Source organism: Macaca mulatta, chromosome 6 (assembly GCF_049350105.2).
Source record: "Macaca mulatta isolate MMU2019108-1 chromosome 6, T2T-MMU8v2.0, whole genome shotgun sequence".
Taxonomy (NCBI): Eukaryota; Metazoa; Chordata; class Mammalia; order Primates; family Cercopithecidae; genus Macaca; species Macaca mulatta.
The window spans coordinates 80749006-80771777 of NC_133411.1; the positions used below are offsets into that span (position 1 = coordinate 80749006).

Genomic DNA, 22772 nt, shown 5'->3' on the forward strand with positions numbered 1-22772 from the left:
CGCTGGGATTACAGGCGTGAGCTGCCACGCCTGGCCAAGGGAGACTTAAAAAGTACCTATGCCTGGGTTCTTGCTTGGATGAGTTTAATCAGAACCTCTGCTGGAGGAACACATACAGGGTTTTAAAGCACATCCAGGTGATTTTAATGCACAGCCAGAGTTAAAAATCACTAATAGAACTTACACTGTAGTGTTCAGCTCTGGGGAGAGGGGCAGTGGTTAGTGGGCTTTTGGCCCTTGTAAATAATATTGTTTCTAAGGGGAAATGTGTTTAGGTTTTAATTCCAGATGTCAGGCACTAACCAGCCCCCACACCCCGTATCCCACATACCCACGTCTGCAACACTTATTTTGTCAATGGAAGTAGGAGGCACAATAGCTGGTGGAGCTTCCGCCTCCACCCCGAGTTCCAATGGGAGGCCCCCATTCCGTTCCCAGTGTGGCGAGGGCCATCCAGTCACGTGTGGGATACTTGAGTGTTTCCAAGTCAGGGAGTTCTTACTCAAGATTGGTTAAAGCTGAAAGAAAAGAGAAAACAAACTGTGTCAACGTGAGTCTCACTTGGATAAAAAATAAATAAACATACAATAAGTAAAAGAAACAATGTATCAATAATAAATGCCAGAGATGGAGGCTCCATAAGAAATGGCAGAACCTTCAAGTCAACAAACAGGGCCGGGCACCGTGGCTCACCCCTGTAATCCCAACACTTTGGGAGGCTGAGGCAGGCGGATCACGAGATCAGGAAATCAAGACCATCCTGGCCATCACGGTGAAACCTCGTCTCTACTAAAACTACAAAAATTAGCCGGGCGTGATGGCACATGCCAGTAGTCCCAGCTACTCGGGAGGCTGAGGCAGGAGAGTCGCTTGAACCCAGGAGACGGAGGTTGCGGGGAGCCGAGATGGCGCCACTGCACTCCAGCCTCCATGGAGATAGAGCAAGACTCTGTCTCAAAAAACAAACAAACAAACAGGGAAGACACAGGCCTGGAAATGAAGTTGAAATGTGGCTTAACAATTCCATACGAGGAAACCTGTTGTGCCAAGACATCAAGAAAACTGGTTTTTTAAAGCTGTGTTAACTTGTGTTAGAGCTGCCAGACATAGCGAGATCATTCCAATCAAACCAATACACAGCCATTTCTCCTGGGGGAAAAGGGACGGGATGGAGCTTGAGCACTAAACACTGGAGAAACTCGGCATCACGTGGGGCTACTGAAGACTCCACGCAAACCTCTGCAGCCCACACGCTCCACCCACGAGCCGGCAACTGAAGGGTTAGGTCCCACTTCCTACGGATTCCGTGGAGATATGCACATGGGAAGCAGGATGCTGCCTGTGAACAACACCCAGGGAGACAGTTGGCAGCAGCACAAAGCTTCGTGAAATCCTTGAAGCCAACAAGACAGATCAGAACAGGCCAGAGGGTACAGCCAAAAACCTGTTATTTCTTCACCTCTTCCAGCATCACACAATATAAAATCAATCAAATAACTGAATTACACCAGCCACAGCCTAGGGAGGATTATGTAAATGGAGCCATTGTCTGGTGGCAAGGCAGGCTCCTCTGAATTCCACTCTGAAGAGACTCTCTGGCCAGCAAAGGGGGGCCAGGGCTCTGGTGCCCAGCTGGTGGGCCCTGGGCCTGCGCAGAACAGAATCGCAGCTCATCCTTGCTGAGTAGGTTTCTCCCACCATGAGGGTGGCTGCTCCATGAGGGGCAGCCAGGCGGAAGAAGTCTGCACACCAGCCACCTTCTCTTACTCTAATTAGTAACAGGACAACACAGTTGTGCCTAAATTATTTGAATTCCTTTGTAAATCAGGCTCCATAGTTACAAGATTGGAGATCTTTGCACATTCTCTCAGAATAAGGGGTTCACAGAGGGGCCCAGGAGGAGCAAGAAAGACGGCAGCCCAGCCAGGGGAGAACTGGGGCGTGCCAGGGTAGTCCATAGCAACACTCTAGGCAAAGCAGCAGCTCCCGAGATCTGATCTCGTCCTTCAACAGCATGCGCTGTTGCTCCCATAATGGCAGGTCAACCATTCTCTGTTCAGATGCTACGGCCTCTTCAACAAATTCATCCATCTCATGGCTTCTGCCTTCTCACAGCTTCTGTTTCTTGTGCCATCTGCTTACTTGTCTCTATGTGCCTTGTAGCTTATGCACATCTCTAGAATCTGGCATATTTGAATGGCACTTAGTGACACTAAGACAGAGAGACTGATTAGTTCCATTAATTACTACTCTCTATGGACCTCTCTTATTGGACAGAAATCTCACTGCAGCCTCTCACTGGCTGCCTTTTGAGTCAGGCACCATCCTCTGGACCAGACTGCTAAGGTCAGAATAGAACAGGGTCATTGTGCAAAGCATGGTACCCCATGCATAAGGAATCGCCTGTGGCTTTGTTCAGGCAAAACACCTTGTACAGGAGAATCTCAGCCTCCCTTGATCTGTGACCCTGCTTTCCTTTTGTCAGTTTAAGACACACACACTCCTGGACAAGACACTAAAGCTATCATGAGCAGTGCACAGGAAAGCTATTGCATTACTAGAAGAGAAAGAACTCAAGTGGCTTCTAGAGCTGAATATCAAGGATTCTGGATTCTCATATGATAAAGTTGAAAATTACTGCACTGAGGTTGAATCAGGTGCAAAGGGAAGAATAGACTATTAGAGAAGGGTAAGTAACAGTTATCCAGTGCTGGCCCTGGGTCAAGCTGTGACACGGGGAGATAAGCACTCAACCAGCATTAACCACTACACGCAGCTCATGACATTCTGACGTCACTTGGGGCAGTCTGGCAAACCTGTTTGTTGACTGACTTCAAAGGACTTCCAACCCTTTCTCCCTTAACCACTATCACAGAAACTGAAAAAGACTTTTCCAACTTCCCTCACAGGCGAGGAGTCTTGTGGTCCTGTTCTGGCCAATAAAATACAATGGGAAGTCATGTGGGAGTTTTGGAAAAGTTGTTCATTTTCAGAGAAAAGGAGGAAGAAGCCCTAGAACGTAGACCCTTTCCCCATGCATATACTTAAAAAAAAAAAATCCTGCTATCACCTCCCACTTCCACCCCCTGCTTTCTGCTGGGAATGAAGACTTAATACCTGGAGAGGCTGATGCCTTCTTATAAGATGAGGCAACAAACATGAAGATGAAATTAAAGATGGTGAACTTGTCAAAAAGAGCATGGGTTCCTGTTGAGCAGCTGAATCAACAAATCAACACCGGCTGCATATCCAAACTGATACAAGTAATATGACTATCCCCATCTTTTATAGAAGAAAAAGGAGGGTGGGTAAGCAACTGGTCGAAGATCTCTTAGCTACAAAAGGGCTTAGTTCAAAACCAAGCCTGTTGATTCCAGAGACCGATCCATCATGATATGCTCCTCTCCAGACAGAAGAAACCTCAGAATTGAAAAGTTCATATTTAGAAGGACTCTTAAGCCTCTGTAGCCCAATTCCTTCCAATTAAGAGATAAGGCGCACAGTGGTTAAGTGCTGGGCCCAAGTCTATTGGCTTTTGCCTCCTGAAGCTGAATCCTGACACTCATCCAGTGTTCTTTACATTATCCCATGCTCTCTCTCCCGGGAAAAATAAGAGACTATAATTCCTGTACAGTACCATGGTGGCTTCTACATTGCCTTAGCTAAGGATTTGTCATCTTGATTCATTTTGGGCCTCTGACACCACAGAAACCAAGACAGAAGAAAGGACAATAGTATTGCGTTTCAGAAAGTTATCATGCTGGCCACATTACAGTTCAATGTATTTAGACTATATTAAGCCAAGATATTTTATACCAGAAAATGTTACCTGAGAAGGAGTATTATTAGTGGCTTTTGCAATATTCACTCTAGGAGCCTGCAGCACAATCCCCCGAGGGAGAACAGTATTGCATTTGTAAAGCAATGGCAGACGCCATCCCTGAGGCAATTTCTATTATTAAGCTGCTCAAAAATAAACACATAAATAAACCAAACAAAACAAAACTCTCCAATTTTCTAAAGAACTCAAGAAAATGAAAAGGTCTTTTTACACACATTTGCCACCTTCCCATAGTTTGTTGGCCATGATGAAGACTTCGGTTTTGAAAACCCCAACTCTAAACATCTTTTTTCTTCCACACTCTGGCTCCTTTTCAAGCATCTCTTAACTCTCCCCAGAAGCTGCCATCATCCTATGATTGATGCATTTCTGGAGGTTCAGCTGAACTTGTCTGTTCACATTATCCAGCTGTTCAGTGCCTGTGGTTTTCACTAATGGTAGTTATATTTGATCATTCCCTTCTTGCCCCTAAACTTTCTGGCAATGCTCAAGAAAAATATGGAATGCAACTAGTACTGAGGGCCCTGCAAATTTAGCAAAGTTTAGGATAGGAAAACGTTCTGCATTTGCAATAATATAGGATTCAGGAGAAAACAAGAAGACTCGTTCATTTACTTGTTCCACCAATAAATGTTGAGGACCTGTTGTATACCAAGGTCTCTGCTCAGTACTCTAGATGCTCTATTCCATTTAATAATGCTGCAAACTTAGAAGTTAAGCACTTCTATTATGCTCACTTTAATCAGGAAATTAAGGCTTAGCAAAATAGAATAGCTTAACCAATGCAAAATATGATGGGGGACTTCAAGAAGCTTACAATCTCTTAGGGGAGGTAGCAGGTAGTACACACACACACACACACACACACACACACTACAACACAAAGCAGAATGTATTCAATAGATGATCCAGTTTCAGAGCTCAGAGAAAGATATTGCATTTAGGCTTCACGGAAAAGATTGCATTTAATGCGGTTCTAGAAGATGGGTCAGATTGCTGCAAAGAGAAATAAAAGAGAAACAGATCCCAGCACAGTAGAAGGAATGATATAAGTAAAAGGGTGGTGGCAGAGAAATATAGAACATGCTTGTAAATGGAGGATAAGCCAGTTTAGTAAGAGCAAAGGGTACAGGAATAGAGTAAAGGTGTTAGGACTGGTAAGGTAGGTTGGGTACAGGTCATGAGGTACCTAGAATGTCTCTCAACCTGGAAATTATCAGAATCACAAAGAGGAGCCACTGAGTGGTTTTAGGAACCCATGATACTGTCCCAAGGCAGTAAGAAGAGTGTGTTTGTCAGTAATACAAAGCATGGAAAAGGAGGTGAGGCTGATGACTGCCAGTCCAGGCAGCCAGCAAGCACACGACGCCATGGCAAACAGTGAAGGCCTGAGCCACGGCGGAAGTGGTGAGGATGGAAAGAAGACCACAGACACAAGACCAATGGCAAAAACACCTGGCAATGGATAAGTGGGTGAATGAGGTGTCAAGAAATGATTAGATGCTGATGGTGCCACTAATACGCATCCAGACAAAGCTCAGTGTCTGGGAGTAAACTGTCAAGCAAAAAAATAGCAGTGCGAAGAACTTCCAGTTTAAAATGACACCTGCCTGGCAGTCCATGACTCAACCTCTCCCAATTTCCCAGTAAATATACGTACATTCCCCACTACATGTTTTAAATAATTAAATTCAAAATTAGCATAAATACAGAAATGGAATTGCCAAAATATGGAGAAACATTTTTACCAACTTCAAGAGAGAGGAAGGTGGATTCAGAGAAACAGTGAGTGGCCAAGCTACAGGTTCTCTCCTGAAGTAGGGAAGCCCATACATGGAAAAGAAAGTGAGGTGGCTTCTGGTCCTTTCCCACTGTCTGCCCTGTCTCAAAGGCCCAGGTCAGTGCTGAACAGTAAGTTCTATTGTGCAAGTGTTTATTTCTAAGGTGCCAGAATAAAACACCAATCACCTGTTCTCTACCGCGTCCTCTCCCACTAACCCCACCCCACTCACATTTTCTATCGCATCTGTGAACTGAAAGCAATGAGCAGGAAGCTGTCGGAGTCTAGAATCATGCTCTGCATCCTAGGGGATGTAGCCCTCATATTGAAGCTACATAAGCAAGAAAAAAGACTCTAAGAAATCCAACAACAGTGTGTGCTGGGCTTCTAAATTTCCACCAACTCCCTTAGTTCAAAGTGTCAAATAATCAAGCAAGAGAATGAGATCTCATTTCTCTACAGCAGAGCCACAAAATCTGTGTGTTGGCAAACACTGAATGGAGAAGGAACTTGTCTAATCTAAGGATTAGTAAACAACAAACTAAATAGAGGGCCTATGAAAAAAAGTATGAAACCTCAGGGGAAAGGGAACAATATCCCGAAGATCAAGAAGATGAACACACCTTTGAAGATGATTTACTCTCAAAAAAAAGAGAAAATAGTATGAAATATTTTATTATTTTCAGTAGGATCTAAGAATATATGGCCTCTCTGAAACAGGAGCAGAAAGCCAAAAAGCTGAACTGAAAGAACGTGATGAGATGAAAAGACAACGCCATGGAACGTAAAGACAATAAACCCAGGTGAAAAGGACGCTGGGTGAGATAAGGAGGCTGAAATTACAATATGAGAAATGAAGTCAGCACTGAGGGCAGTAAAACGGACCTTGGGAAATCTAACCAGTAATATGCAGAATGGAGTTGACAGAAGATAAAAGGGGGAGGGAGGGCAAAAAAAAATGTGTCATTTTTTAAGGCAAATGGGAAGATGATATTTGTAAAGCACAAAGAAAGGAAATTCAATCTGCAAATAATAGGTGTTACCAAAGGCAAGAACAAAGAACCAAGTTACCAAGACAAAGAACCCAAACACAGTAGGACGGGAGCAATGATCACAGATGTAATTTGAATGTAGTAGACATAAACTTCTCTAAGAAATCGACTTAATTTTTCTGTCTCAGGACTGTTGTCTTTAAAGTGGGGGTTTAGAGCATAATGCAGAGAGTTTTATGAATACTTGAAGGAGCGCCTATATGTTATTTTCTTGGCTTCAATATGGGTAGATAGTAAATGCTAAGTAACATCAGTTGTGATTTATTATTACTCTATAATAGCTCATACAAATTAGTAAATAGAAAAAAATAAAAGTACTGAAAACGTGATGAGTTCATTCATGAAATAAAACTATGAATAGCATATAAGCATATGAAAAATGTTCACCTCATTAGGAATCAAAGAAATCCAAATTAAAGCAATGAGTTACAACTTTTCCAATAACAAATTAGCTATCGTTTTTCTTTCTTTAATCATGATGCTCTACATTGAGAAAAGTGTACTGAAATCCCACTCCTTTGTTGGTGGGACTCTAAATTTGTTCAACCTTACATTTGATATTTATAGATCAAGGAGATTAAAGAGATTTATATTTTTGTTATGGACTGAAGCCTTGTGTCCCCCAGAAATTCACATGTTAAAGCCCTAACCCCCAATGTGACTGTATTTGGAGACAAAGTCTGGGAGGAGGTGATAAAGTTTAAATGAAGTCATAAGGGTGGGTCCATAACTGATTAACTGATAGGACTGGTGGTCATATAAGAAGAGGAAGAAACACCAGAGCTGTCCCTCCACCATGTAAGAATACAGCAAGAAGGCTGCCATCTGCAAACCAGGAAGAGAGCCCTCACCAGAGCTGGCACCTTGATCTGGGACTTCCAACCTCAAGACCTGTGAGAAAATAAATTTCTGTTGTTTAAGCCACCAAATCTGCAGTATTTTGTTATGACACCCCAAACAAACTAATATGATTCTTTAACCAGAATCTCTTTCTAGGAGTCTATCCTAAGGAAGTAATCAGTGAAGCAGGCAAGGATTGAGGATGTAGCCTGTAGTATTACTGGAGTAGTTAAAAATAACCTCAATCTCTAACAACAGATGTTTGGAAAAGTACAAAATACACGTCATTGAGTCTTTTGCAATCATAAAAGCAAATTGTAAGTCTTATTTAATGGTGCAGTGGAGTAATTGTTATCTAATATTAATATAAAAGTAGAGCAAACTCTATATCAATATGATTCTCATTTTATTAAATTATTTATCAAGTATATCCACATAGAGAAAAGAATAAAAGGACATACATTAAAAAAAATTTAAAAATCAACTGGGCATGGAATATTATCTCTGATGGTAGAATTAACAAGTAGGTCTTTTTCTTTTTTTTCTTTCTTTCTTTTTTTTTTTGAGGTATTGTAAATCTTCAACAATCATCCTGCATTATTTTTACAATAATAAAATGCATTTTCTTTTTAAACAAAACAGATGAATCTTGCATCTGTCATTAGCTTGGAAAAGTCTTTAAAGAGAGCCTTGTTTCTTCATATTATGCTTATGTCCTGCCTGTAAAGTTTTAGAGATATTATCTAGGTCATACACCTGCATTCATAAAATAATGTCATAAAGAAGTTTTCACTACAGGATGCTGGCGTTGTCACTGTGTTGGTAACTCCTGCATGATCTTACCTACAATCCCCAAACAATTGGGCATGTACGTACCTAGGAGTTCTATAATAGAGCTTAGCAAAATTCTTGCTTTTGTCTTTAAGATATATCAGTCCCATTGTGTGAGGTGGCTCATGCTTGTAATCCCAACAGTTTAGGAAGCTGACTTGGGAGGATTGCTTGAGCTCAGGAGTTCAGGACCTGCCCAGCCCAGGCAATATAGCAAGAGCTAGTTGCTAACTAAAAATATTTAAAATCAACTGGGCATGGTGGCATGCTCCTGTAGTCCCAGGTACTCAGGAGGCTGAGGTAGGAGGATCACTTAAGTCCGGGAGGGCAAGGCTGTAGTGAGCTGTGATCACACCACTGCACTCCAGCCTGGGTGACAGAGTGAGACCTTGTCTCAAAAAAATAAAAAATAAAATAAAATGTATCAGTCCAAAATCGGATCAGTTTCCTTTGAATTTCAAAAAAGTAAGTAAAGTAAACATGAGTATTTTCTTGAAAAAGACACCACAAATACACCAAAATGGAAAATATTTTGTAGAAGAGAGAAGAAATTTACTCTAGATTGTTTCAGAAGAAGGAACTAGAATCAAAGAGTGAAGCCAGAGGAAGGAAGATTTTGATGCAGAACTAAGAACTCACTAATTAGAGATTCCTTGCAAAGTATGAGTCCCCCATTACTGGTGATTAATAGCAAACAGGTGACCATGTGTTTGGAAGGAAAACAGAAAGGTTTTAATAAAAATAAATAGGTTTAAATAAAATGAAAGTTATTTATTTATATATTTTTATTTTTTTACATCTCCCAAGTCTCCATCATTCACAGAAAGACAATTTCTACATTAAATTTGAACCAAACTGAAAGGCAGACTAGATAATCTTTAAGACAAAGTAGCTATATCATTTTTGGTCTCAACTGAGCACTTTTGAGAGAAAAGAAGTGATAATAATTACACTGAGACAGGGAATTTTCGGGTTAAACTGAAATGTATGATCATCCTACTCTAGGGTCTCTTCCAACTCTTTGACAGTAACTAACTTCTATGTTCCTCAACCTTAAGTGATTAATCCATGCTTCAGAGGCTAAACTGTTTCAGCACCTACCTTTGACTGGCTTAATTAAAATGGTCAGACATTCTGATGTATAACAACCTTCCTTTGAATGGCTGAAGCAGAGAGGAGGAGGAATGCCAAATTCCCCCAATAATTGGTCTTGGAGAAAAGAGAGAAGTGAGCACAGGTAATTGGAAGCCTACAAGGCACATGGCAGTGGCAACCCCAGAATTATTTTGAGTTCCAGTTAGCAGCATACCTAGGTGATTACTACTTGGATATTTCAGTGTTTCCCAAGTGTAGCTGGAATGTGTGGCTCTGATTGGTTTTCCAGCTGGAAATGTTACAGAAACAGGAAGATTTCTGCTTTCATGTGTCTTGTTGCATCCTGCCTCTGCTTGGCAGAAGCTCTGGTCTGACAGTCATGTACATCTCTTCCACTGTGCTTTAGGATGGACATGAGTAATTTAGGGTGAGCTACAGCAACACTCACAGAATCACCCCCGCAACAAACAAGGCCACCCCCAAGTACACCCTGTGTGGTTTCACTATGGATGATCACAGGGCCATCAGTTGGAAACAGGTGATAGAGAAGAGGTTAAAGGTAGGCTTTTGTGGACACCCATTGATGTGATATGATTTTTTTAAGGGTCCCTATGTTTTCTGAACATCTCCTCATTGGCCTTTCAAAAGTACCATGGGCTAAGGCATCATGCTCTTATATTTCCTATTGGAATGCATAAGCATTTTATCCTAGAAGTAAGACAGGAATTGACTTGTGATCAATAGTGTTGATATTCCTGAACCCAGATTAGAAACTCTCCCAGGGCAGAGCCTTTTCGTCTTTTCGTGTGTTCTCGCGGCTTGGCAAAGAGTAGGAGGTAATGGTGTTGGTATAATAGTGTTGATAGTAATCATCATAATGGCTATTTTTTAAAAAAGAGAAGTTGTTTATTACAAACAGAAAGGGCAGGGCTGCCAAGAGAAGTTAGGAGAATTTTGAGAGGGAAAGAACCTTGTAATGACCCACAGATGCTATCAAACACGAACCCAGTTAGGACTGCTCAGCAAATAATTTTGAGCAGCTGGAAAGCAATCAGTCTATGCATGAGACTTTGTCTATTTCTGCTACTACAACAAGATACCTTAGACTTGGTAATTTATAAAAAACAGAAATTTGTTTCTTACAGTTCTGGAGGCTGGGGAGTCCAAGATAAAAACACCAGCATTTACTGTCTGGTAAGAGCCTTTTTGCTGCAAACTCATGTGGCAGAAGGAGTAAATGCTGTGTTCTCACATGATGGAAGGGCGAAAAGGGACAAATAGACTCCCTCAAGCGCTTGTATAAAGGCACGAACTCCATTCATGAGGGCAGAGCCTTCATGATCTAATCACCTCCTAAAGGCCCCAGCCTTAATATTATTGCATTAGGAATTCATTTTCAAATTGAAGTTTGGAGGGAGAAAGGAAAAGATCTAAAGGAGACTAGAAGCCTCTGACATGAATTAAATAGAGCTGAAGACAAACCATGCCTGGTTAGAAATTTTACCTAAAGCTTGGGAAATACAGAGAGAACAAAGGTGACCCTATACCTGAGCAGAGAACCAGGACACATTCCCAAAAACCAAGAAGATGAGCTCTTTCTAGAGAGGTTTGTGTGTCAATTAATGGGTGATTGATTTAAATTGCAAGGAAAGAGTATATATTCTAAGGCATCCTTATTAAACTCTGGCAATAGAGCAGGAGGGAAGAACAAAATGTGCAGCTTATCTAAAAGCTAAATGGTGATAGCTTCAAGTCTTTGTACCTTCAGGAAAGCCAGCACTTCCTTGAAGTTGTTCTAGCATCAATCCAGCATCAAGCTCCTTACCACAGTCAAAATCAGAGAATGTATTCTGTTTTTACAGGGCAGCAAAACTGAGATATTTCACAGTGACCCTTGACCTGTTAAACCAGCCTCACCTCTAAGCTTTCCAAATAACAGCCAATAAGACGGCAACAACGAAAGCTCCTGGAATGAAGCCAAGCTATCATTTGAGGAGCAATGTCCAGGCCTGAACACCTCCCTGGGTACTGAGCTGATAAGGAGAAAAGGACAGTAGTAACGAGGCAACTTTTGTGTTAAGTATCAGCCAGGGCAGGTACATTCTAGGGGTCCAACGCACTTCCCAGGTGCCCAGGAGCACAGCTTCAAGCAACTTGAAATAGGTAGGTACCTTGGGGACCTGAGTACTGCTGGCAGACTGGTGAGGCTCCAGAAATAGAATATGTGCAGTCTTCTTTCTAGCAAAGGTTATGGGTTGTTCAGAAAATCCATCAGGCAAGGTAAGAATAACCTGGCATAACAGGTGCTGTGGGCAGTTACAAACTGAAGAACAACCTACATGTGAGTATCTACTGAGGAAAGCACAATGTACCTCCCTCCTGACGGACTAGAGATGTTACCATCTTCATGAAGGATGCCAATGTGAAGCTAATACGCATCACTAAACACTGCTTTTTCCAATAGAAAACACTGTACTAGGAGCCAGGAGACTTTGGCTCCAGTCCCCACTTTGCCACCAACTTGCCCTGTGACCATGGACAAGTTACTTTTCTCTTAATTTCAATGCCCAAAGCAGTGAATTAATGATACCTTCCTTTCCGGCTCCAATTAAGTCTTGATCACAGGGCTGGGCGCAGTGGTTCACGCCTATAATCCCAGCACTTTGGCAGGTCAAGGTGGGCGGATCACCTGAGGTCAGGAGTTGGAGACCAGCCTGGCCAACATGGCAAAACCCTGTCTCTACTAAACATACAAAATTAGCTGGGTGTGGTGGTGGGAGCCTGTGATCTCAGCTACTTGGGAGGCTGAGGCAGGAGAATCGCTTGAACCCGTGAGGAGGACACACCTTTGCAATCCAGCCTGGGCAACAAGAGTGAAACTCCGTATCAAAGAAAAAAAAAAAAAGTCTTGATCACAGGAGTATTGAATGAAATAATGTCTGTGAAAATTAGACAGTAGAATTCAAATGTAAGGCATTGTTATAATTCAACTGAAGACAGTTTTGTAGGATAAAAGCTAAACTAGTGGATCCAGTGCGGTGGCTCACACCTCTAATCCTAGTACTTTAGGAGACCGAGCCCAGCAGATCACTTGAGCCCGGGAGTTTGAGACCAGCCTGGGCAACGTGGTGAAACCCTGGCTCCACAAAAAATACATACAAAAAAAAATTAGCGGCCGGGCGCGGTGGCTCAAGCCTGTAATCCCAGCACTTTGGGAGGCCGAGATGGGTGGATCACGAGGTCAGGAGATCGAGACCATCCTGGCTAACACGGTGAAACCCCGTCTTTACTAAAAAATACAAAAAAAAAAAAACTAGCCGGGGGAGGTGGTGGGCGCCTGTAGTCCCAGCTACTCGGGAGGCTGAGGCAGGAGAATGGCGTGAACCCGGGAGGCGGAGCTTGCAGTGAGCTGAGATCCGGCCACTGCACTCCAGCCTGGGCCACAGAACGAGACTCCGTCTCAAAAAAAAAAAAAAAAAAAAATTAGCCGGGCATGGTGGCACATGCCTGTAGTCCCAGCTACTCCGGAGGGTGAGGTGGGAGGATCACCTGAGACAGGGAGTTCAAGGCTGCAGTGAGCCAGGATTGTGCCACTGCACTCCAGCCTGGGTGACAGAGTGAGACCCTGTTTCAGGAAACAAACAACAACAACAACAAAACTAAACTAATTAATAGTGTTATATGTTGAAAGAGGCAAAACAGAAAATCCTTGCAAATATTTCTCAACTAAGAAGAGAACTTCGAATCATTTTCTTCTAAATAGTACCTTATGCCATGAAAAGAGCCTGCCAATGCCTTCCAAACAATCCTATTTATCACTTGAAAACTCAGGCGATGTGGCTGGAATTGATGAGCCTCTTTACTCTATGATTTCCATCCCTACCTTCCCTCCCTAATACTGTACACAGAAGTGGGTGAGTGTAACTCCTGGCAAATGAACAGACAGGAGTGTCAAATCCCAGGATCGGCTACTATCCCCTCACCTCCATTCCCCTGTCCCAGAATCATAGAGACTTTGAAACTTATGTGTTTTCCTATAATCTTTACCATGTGCACTCATTTCTACCCGTCCTTTCATAATTGAGTAGTGAAGAAGATAATTTATAAACACTCATGCCTCCATGGCTCCAAAAAAAAAATTCAAAGTTCCAAAGAGACATGGAGGCAGAAAGTATTTAAGCATAACCAGGGGGTGGGAGTAGAAAGCTGCAGGCCTCAGAAGGAATTTACTTGAGACTACGTGGGCTCTGCCTCTACAAAGTCCAGCTGCTGTGAACTATTCATTTGTTGGCAGAATTTGCACTGAGTCCATGGGACAAACATTTACTTTCTAGAAGTTTCCCTGGATTATCTCTTCAGGCTTTATCATCCATTTATAAGATTAAAAATCATATCACATAAAACTTGGCTCTAGAAATGTGAAACTAACCAATGGTGTTTTTCAAAAGTTCTCTGAAAAATAAAATGGATTATGCAGGAAAATTTTATAAATGGAAAATATTGCATATACAGAGTTTGAGGCAATCTAGGACATTTTAAGCCAGAAAGCAGATGGAATAACAGCAATATAAATTACTGTAACTGTATTTTGCCAACTGCAAAGTGACTCTAACGCCAAACAGAACTTCTTCTCCCCAACTTGTTGACTGCATACATATTTGTTTTTAATTTACACTTGATAGAGTTTGGTGAGATGTTTGGAGTTTGAATGATAGAATCTACAGGTCTAGGGAACACCAAATCTAGCCAAACCACCCACAAAGTATCCAATTAAGGAAACAAGCACATAATGTACAAAAAGGTGTTTTAAGTGAAAAATAATATTCACGCACGTTATGTAAGTCAATTAACAAAAACTGTGCCTGTGGCAATTTTTAAGGAATGTCTTACAAATAGGAAGTACATTAAATACTGAACAGAAGGACAAAACTTCATCAGCAGTCCTTCCTGGCCTTGGTGCTCTCAACATGATCTCCAGCCTGTCCCTTAGATGTCTTGGCAGCTTCCTAAAGGAAGAGTCTTGGCCTGTGGTCTTCAGACTCAGAGAAAGTTTTAATCCTGACTCAGTTCACTCTAGGCCATCAATTCGGGGCTCAGTAATTTTTGTCCAAATTACCCTGACTGGAGTCAACCAATGCAGTCCTAGGAGAAGCTAACCAGCTAATTTTCAAAGGAGGAGGGAGAGGTTGACACAGATTTTTCACTGCAGTGCAAACTGTAGTAAAGGGACAACCTGATGACTTCTTGGTGAATCTTTCTCTGCTCCATATTCCAGTAAGGTGCTGGGGCCTTGAGCCATTTCCTTGGGCTAGATTTGAGCTAGGATGCGATTTCATCAGCAGGCTATTTTTAACCAAGGCAGTCTAGAAACCAGCCTCAGGGGCCTTGTGCTGAGATAAATTCACACAAATCACTCCCCGACCCACTGACCAGCAAGACTCCTGTTTGGGCAAGAAATCTTGCTCCATAGCCTAAATTATGACAGCCTTGAATTTTCAAAGCCCAGATTTTCAATGACAAGCCACTTTAGAGTCTGGATGATAAGAATGGAATGAAGATTTCCTCTGCATCTGCAGTCTCTCCTCCCAACCACATAAATATAGGGTAGCACAGAACTGCATATTCATGATAAAACAAACAGGCACTACAAGGTATTTGCTGCATTCTTACATTTTTTTTAATAGGCAAGACCTCTTTACTCTTTACTCTTTTACCTCTGCCCCTTGCCCAGTTTCAGACCTCATGCACTGCCACTGTCAGGTAGAAAGGCTCAGGAATCAGCATCTGGAAATATGTTAATTTTGCATGAAAATGGAGGATGATAGCAGAAATTACAAAGAGACTACACACTAGAAGCATCTGTTCATTACAGCATTTTAACGTGCAATTATGGAAGAGCATGAAGCAGGGTGGATGAGGAGGAGGGTGCCCAGGGAAGGCGCCCTCCACCCCAGATGTGAAGAGGGCAGGCAACTTTGGAGGGATCTGGGAGAGACAAACCAGGGAAATGAAACTGGCTTAACTCACTCAGATGTGGAAGAGCACATGCCCTGATATCACAGGCAAGGTGAGAGGAATTAGAACTCCCCGTCCCTAGGAAGCACAGCTTCAGCCTTCATTCCGATCTCTACAGCAGTGAGAAAAGATGCAAGGACTATTCTTCTGGAATCCCGGGAAGACTGGAAAGACAGCACATCTGAACCAGTACCCATGTGCAAAAACTCGGTCTGTGCCAAGCAAATGCAAAGATGCAGACTTTCATACAATCATACACTGTGATCATTTATCCAACACAATGGCATAGTTTGCCATAGGCCTCTGCCCTTCAGAACTCAACCAGTCTCTTGGCAGCTGCTTCTAGAATAGGGATTGGGGGTGCAGTCCACCATGAGAGCTTTTAGGCTACTGGGCAACTTCAGGCACCTCATGGCTTCTCCTTCTGAGACAATTCCCACCACAACAAACCTGTATGCCTACGGGAGTGGCGAAGGTAACCACCATCCCAGAAATAAATGGTGCATACCATTGGGGTTAAACCCAGTGCTGAAGATTTGTAAATTCCATTTCCTGCAAAGTTTCTGGGGGAGAAAAGTGGGTGGGGCTGTAGAGTGCAAACATGACAACATTCATGTACCTCAGAGGACAGTGGAAAGAAATGGCTGATAAAAATTATTACAAATCACTTCACACACATAAAGTGCTTTATAATAAACATTAATACTTTAATTCCACACTGCTCGTTTCTAGATTTTAAGAGTCAAGCTGAAAGAGTAAAAGTAGTAAGCTTCATATTCTGTCGTTTTCTAGTTTTAAGCAAAGGAAGAAAGGAAGGAAAGAGAAAGAAAGCCTAAGAAGTCAACTTTTCAGTTGCTTCTTATGTAACAGGAGCCTGTGAACTGCACCAGAAATTAATTGAAGGAAAAGTAACTGTAGGGGAATTGCTTGGAGAACTGCCAGAAGGGTTTTAACAGCTGGAAGTTGAAAAGTGATTAATTTTGACAGCAATAAAAGCCTCATGTTCATACATAATTATGCTTAGATTTGTGGGCTGCTGGAATTTTTTTCCATGCACTATTAACCTTTTGCTGTCCAAATTGGAATTTAGATACTTTAAATGAGTCTTGATTTTTAAACTGAATAATAATTTGCTTTCCAAGGCATTGACTCATCTCAAGACATGGAAGGCTTCAGGGGAAACACAGGAGAATAACATGCAGGTAGGAAATAGCTTCACATATCCTTCTGAGTATTTTTGAAACTTAATAGAAATAAAGGCATCTCATTTTGCCCTATGCAGGAACAACAACAACAGCAACAACAATAAAGCATTGAGGAAAAAGCATTCAGAACAAACAGGACAAGATACTGAAGCAGTGGTATGTTATCAACTCTACAGTTCAGCTGAATTCATAGCACTAGGAAATAGAGACAAAACTGTAAGAAGATATTCATTATGGTTTAAAGGTCCCCTCTAAAATTCATGTTGAAAACTTAATCCCGAATGTGGCAGTATTGAGAGGTGACGCCTTTAAAAGGTGATCGGACCATGAGGGTAGAGCCATTCGTGGATTAATGGATTTTCAGGTTAATGGAATAATGGGTTATTACAGGAGTGGGACTGGTGGTTTTATAAAAAGAGAAAGAGAGACATGAGCCAGCGTGCTCAGCTCCTTCACCATGTGATGCCCTATGCCACCTTGGAACTCTGCAGGGTCTCAGCAAGAAGGCTGTCATAAGATATGACCCTTCAACCTTGGACTTCCCCACCTTCGGAACTATAAAAAATTAATTGTGTTTCTTATAAATTATCCAGTCTCAGGTATTCTCTTATGAGCAAAAGAAAGTGGACTAAGACAATATTATAATGCTACATTCAAAAATATTGACTAGCATAGGATTAAACTGAGTTATAGAACTGCAGTATGGCTAATTAGCTATAAAAGCTTAGACACATCGCTTAATTTCTCTGTGACTTCTCTGTTTCCTACATAGGAAGAGAGGCTGGAGGAGATAATTTAGAATATCACGCTCACTCTAATATCCAATTATTTTAAATCATCTGTTTTGGGATTAGCCATATTCTGACTTTTTTTCTCTTAGACACCTTTACTATTCTTGTATCAACCAGTTTGACCAGATAGAGTGAAATCTTGGTAATATAAAATATTTTCAAAATAATTAGAAATAGTTAATATTTAGTAACAATATAGCAGTTTGCAAAGCACTATTCTAGGAACTTTATAAATATTTGACATATATACCTATATAGCTATAATATTGTATGTCAATCCTCACAACCATCATATCAGACAGGATTGTCATCCTATTATTACAATTATTATTATTTTTCCCACTTTACAGAAACTGAAACAGTAGAGTGGTTACATGACTTCCCAAAGTCAATTGATACCAAGTGGGAGTGCAAAGATTTTGGGAGTTTCCTATTATTCCTAAGAAAATATATGTTATTGTAGACATAGTAAATTTATGTCACGAATGGTGGAACAGAAATAAGAACAATGAACCTGAACTCAAAAGAACTAGATTTAGCCTTGGCCCTTTCATTTTCTGCACTGTTACCTTGAACAGTTCATCAACTTTTCCATTCCAGCTTCCTTACTGGTAAAGTACAGGAGTCCTCTAATTCAGAGGCTCTCAAGATGAGGTAGTCAAACCAGTGGCATCACTATGCCCTATGGTTAGCAATGCAAATTCTTGGATCCAACCCAATTAAGTTATTAATTCTCGGATAGGCCCAAGACCTACCAAATTATAGTTTGTAGGCGTAGGGTCCAGCAGTCTCTATTTTGACAAGCCCACCAGGTGATCACAATGCATGCTAATGTTTGGGAACCGGTGGTCTAGGTGATCACTAAATTACCTTCCGATTCTCACATTCTCTGATTCCATCTCTGACTGCCTGGTTTCAGGTCGTCGAATTTCAAACTAATGTGGTTCTGCTCTATTTAAATACCTCTTTCCTGATTATTTGTGCCAGAGGATGGGATACCTAATGTTGGCTCACTGGAATGATTTTTTCTTTAGTCATCATCAGAGCATTACAGAAGAATGAGGTTACTGTGAATGTTTTGTTACCTCAAGCAAAAGTGTAAGATTGAATTCCAAAGCTGGAACCTCAACAGAATCTGAGTTCTTAATCCAACACCATGCCCCACATGGGGGCTTAATAAATCCTTGTGGCTGCCTGAGGCAAACGACATCCAAGCTAAGATTAGCAGCCTGGAGGAGTTGGCATGTGTTTGCTCCCATATTCCCAAATGTGCCAGAATCAGACCTGCCTGTCTCCTCCAAGTCAAGAGGGCAGCACCCACAGATAGAATGTCCTATTTACCTCTTAATTTAACGCTCCCATTGCCATAGTGTTACCTGACAAACACATACAACTCACTTGAAATCAGAAGCCCGGACAAACAAACAATTCCAAAGGTATTCAAATTTATTTGAGACCCGATTTTAAATGGGCCTTCCTCTTGTTCTCTTTCAGTAACCACCTGCTCTTCAGCAGTGGCAGAGGAATACCTCCAAGTTTCAGGGCCAACCATGATATGAATGCCCAGTGCCTCATACTTAATAAACCCTCCTGTAAAAGCAAAACACCAGGTGACTTCATACCCTGATATACAATACTATAAACAGTAGAAGAGCAAAGACTGGTGTCTGCTTCCTTTGTATTTCTCTCGACACCTCATTAACATAAACCATTGTTTGTTGGTTTTCTTAAAAAGATACCAACTAGAAGAAAGAGGCAGAAATGCAAACTCCATCAGATTTCAAAACTTTCTGAGAAAAAAATAGAAACTTAGGAAGGAATAATATAATTATTATTCCTTTTATATAAAGGAATAATATAATTATTATTCCTTTTATATAAAGGAATAATATAAAGGAATAATATAGAGGAAAGATGGGCACATAAAGAAATACAAACTTGGTAGGAGTTATAGTTATGAAGGTGGAGTTTCACTCCTTAGAGCCAAATAAGTCTAAGACACATGTGGAATAGCTCTACTCTTTTGTTTTATGTGAGTGGAAAACCATAAATATTTATTCTAGGCCATCCCAGAGACTAACAATTTTACATTTGGCCACGATAAATATGAGAAGGGCTAAAAAAGTTTACAAACCATTTCCCAATCCGAGTTTACTTCAAATGATGTGTTAAAAAATGCATTACATTCTTTTATTAAAAATAGGTGTAATTTTCCAACTTGATACCTGTATATTGTGATAGCTGCAAAAAGAAGTCAAGCTGACATTTTGGGATTTATTCTGGACTATCATGCACAGTCTATTAAGTAGGTGCTATTATTGTCTCTATCTTACAGATGGAGAAACTGAGGCACAGAGAGGCTAACACAGCCAACGTCTCAAAATTAACTAGCAAATAAAATAACTTAGATTCAAAACAGCAACTCTGTCTCCAGAGTTTATGCTCCTTGATAGTCACATCACTCTTGTTTTATTTATTCTAGATATCACTTAGGAATGCTTTGGTGGCAAGTAACAGAAAACCCAACTGAGAGTGACTCTTAAAAATAGGAATTCATGTGGTCAGGTGTGGTAGTTCACACCTGTTATCCAGCACTTTGGAAGGCCAAGATTGGCAGATCACCTGAGGTCAGGAGCTGGGGAGCAGCCTGACCAACATGGGGAAACCCTGTCTTTACTAAAAATAGAAAAATTAGCCAGGCATAGTGGTGCATGCCTGTAATCCCAGCAACTTCAGAGGCTGAGGCAGGAGAATTGTTTGAAGCCAGAAGGTGGAGGTTACAGTGAGCTGAGATTGTACCACTGCACTCCAGCCTGGATGACAGAGGGAGACTCCATCTCAAACCAAAAAAAAAAAAAGTAGGAATTCATTTTTCTCACTGAGCAGCAAGTATGGAGAAAAGCAACTGCTGGGGGGTTCAGTTGCTCTCTATGCCCTCAGGGACCCAGGTACTCTCAATTCCACTGATTCATCATCTTAGAATCCTCATGCCTACCATGTCATGGTCCTTGCTGTTTTAGATAGTACCTCCCCATTCCAGGGAGGTAGAAGGTGTAGGAGAAAAATGCGTTCTTGGGGGATTTTGTCTTTTTCCATTTGGGAAACTACACTCACCTCACTGGACTGTCCTTTACATCTTACTGGCAGCCAAAACAGGATCACACCCTCATCCTTCACCCAACGAAAGGCCAAGCAAAGTGAGATGATGGTTACTGGTTTTAACTAATCATGCTTTATATTGGGGGCCTGGAAAGAAGGCTGAAAGTAATGAGCCTATACCCAGCTCCTGAATAAATTAGACTTTTTTTTAGTGAGAAAGGAGAGTGGGCAGGAAGGGGAATGAGTGTTGGATGATAATAGACAGTGTCTGCCACACTCCCCTACTTTGGATTTTTGGTTGCTCTTCATTGTTCAATACCCAATTCCCTTGAACTGTGGGAAGGCACTGTGCTAGGAAGTGGGAATAAAGACAAAACCATAATCTCTATATGGTTATAAATTACTGAAAGGCTTCATTTGAGAGAACCTATTGCATGCCCAATTTTAAACAAAGAGGTGAAAGAACTTAAGTGACATATGGCTGAGTTGGCAAATGGCTGTCAAGAGAATCCAAGAGGCCTGACTTTGGCTATGAGTACACAACAGGTGAGACAAAACAAGCCCCAAGGTACTAAGACTGTAAAATGACAGAAAGGATAAGCCTTGTGTATGTGCTTAAAAATAGAGTGTACATTCAGTATTCTCATAGCATTAAGCACACAGAGTTGGTTTATACCCACAAGTAACCATAGTATAAACTGAATTTCTCCAGGCCTTCCCTGCTGCTGCATGTAGATAGAATCATGCAAAAGTAATGACTCAAACTTCCCTGGCACATGTCTCTACCAGCCTCTGCTTTGTGTTTCTGGGAGTCCCCAAGAAGTCCAGAAAAGTGCATACAAACAATCCCCATCCCACTGGGGTTGCCCCTGCTCTGGCTTGACCCAGTGCTACATAATGGCTTGGATCAGAGCTGGAGGAGCAACCCTCTCTCCTTCATGCACCCACTGTCTCAAGGGTCTGAAAACAGTGCAGCTAGCACCTCCTCTCCGTAGGACCCAAACATGTGGCCACAGGGCTGGGCTGGGCACAGATTCAAGTGATAGTGACTGTGATCAACTCAGTATCTCTTCTCTTCCTCAAATATCATAGTTTACCATTGCATCAAATCATCTTGTCTGGCTCTTTCTTCCCTTAGGACAACTGACTAATCATCTCTGTCCTAGGAACTTATTCTTAGGAAATAGCCAAACACATGGCCAAAAATATGCATAAAGAGTCAATTACAGAGCTCTTGATAATGGTTAAGAAAAAAAAAAAAACACCTAAATTTTATCAGTAGGAGACTGGTTACATTAATTACAGCATATTCATTTTGAAAAATAATAAGCATTCATTTAAAATGATGAGGTACATCTACATTTACTGACGAGGGAAGATATGATATAAGGTTGAACTGGGAAGAAAGTATGATCTCATTTTTATAAAAATATAAGTAAACACATGCTCACATGAATGTATGTGCATTAATGTGTGCACACACAAAAAAATAGAAGTTATCTTTGGACAACAAGAGAAGGGTATTTTTGCTGTTTTCTTTATATCTTTCTGAAAAACAGGAATATTTTTACAAGAAGTGTGAATTGCTTTCATAATCATAAAAAGATAAAGCCATACCTACTTTGAAATATAATTATTTTAATAAAATAGGCTTTAGTAATTGATCCATTCTTTAGGGTGAAATTGTGGAGGGGTATAAAATCTCCATTTAGCGATATCATTTAATAGAAGGACGGTCTAGTCATTTACTGGAAATTCCTGGGTAATGTGTAGGAAAACCAGCCTTGACAGAAAGATGATTGGTACTGGACAGCTCCTGAAAAATACAGTGAGTCTGGGGAGCAGTGCAGTGCCCCAACAGTGCTGTTCCTGGAAGCCCGAGAAATCACAATTTCTGGGGGAAAAGAAAAGTATGCAGAGCTAAGCAAACACATGGGCTGCTGTATTTTGTGGTTGCCTCTTTTTAGCTTTGGCTCATTTTTTCAATTGGTTATTTTTTTCTAACTGATTAGTAAAAGCTCAAAGCTTAACAACACCTGGCATTTATGTCACATTTTTTCCCCTCTATTTGTTTGTCTTTCAAGATTTTTGTGAAATTTTATGACACATAGAAGTTCTCATTGTTTGTGAGATCAACTATAACAGTCATGTTTTCTTTAATGATTCTTGGCTTTGGTATCTTGCTTGGAAATGATTTTTCTACCCCCAAAAACATCAAAATTA

General features: G+C 41.2%; 1 long non-coding RNA gene across 1 annotated transcript in view; it reads right to left on the bottom strand.

The window, feature by feature from the left end:
- Positions 1–390: 390 nt before the first annotated feature.
- Positions 391–22772, bottom strand: part of LOC106998810 (uncharacterized) — a 144534-nt gene continuing 122152 nt past the window's right edge. Inside the window, exon 3 of the long non-coding RNA XR_013418381.1 lies at positions 391–518. This is a non-coding gene — a long non-coding RNA (uncharacterized LOC106998810). The remainder of the gene's footprint in view (positions 519–22772) is intronic.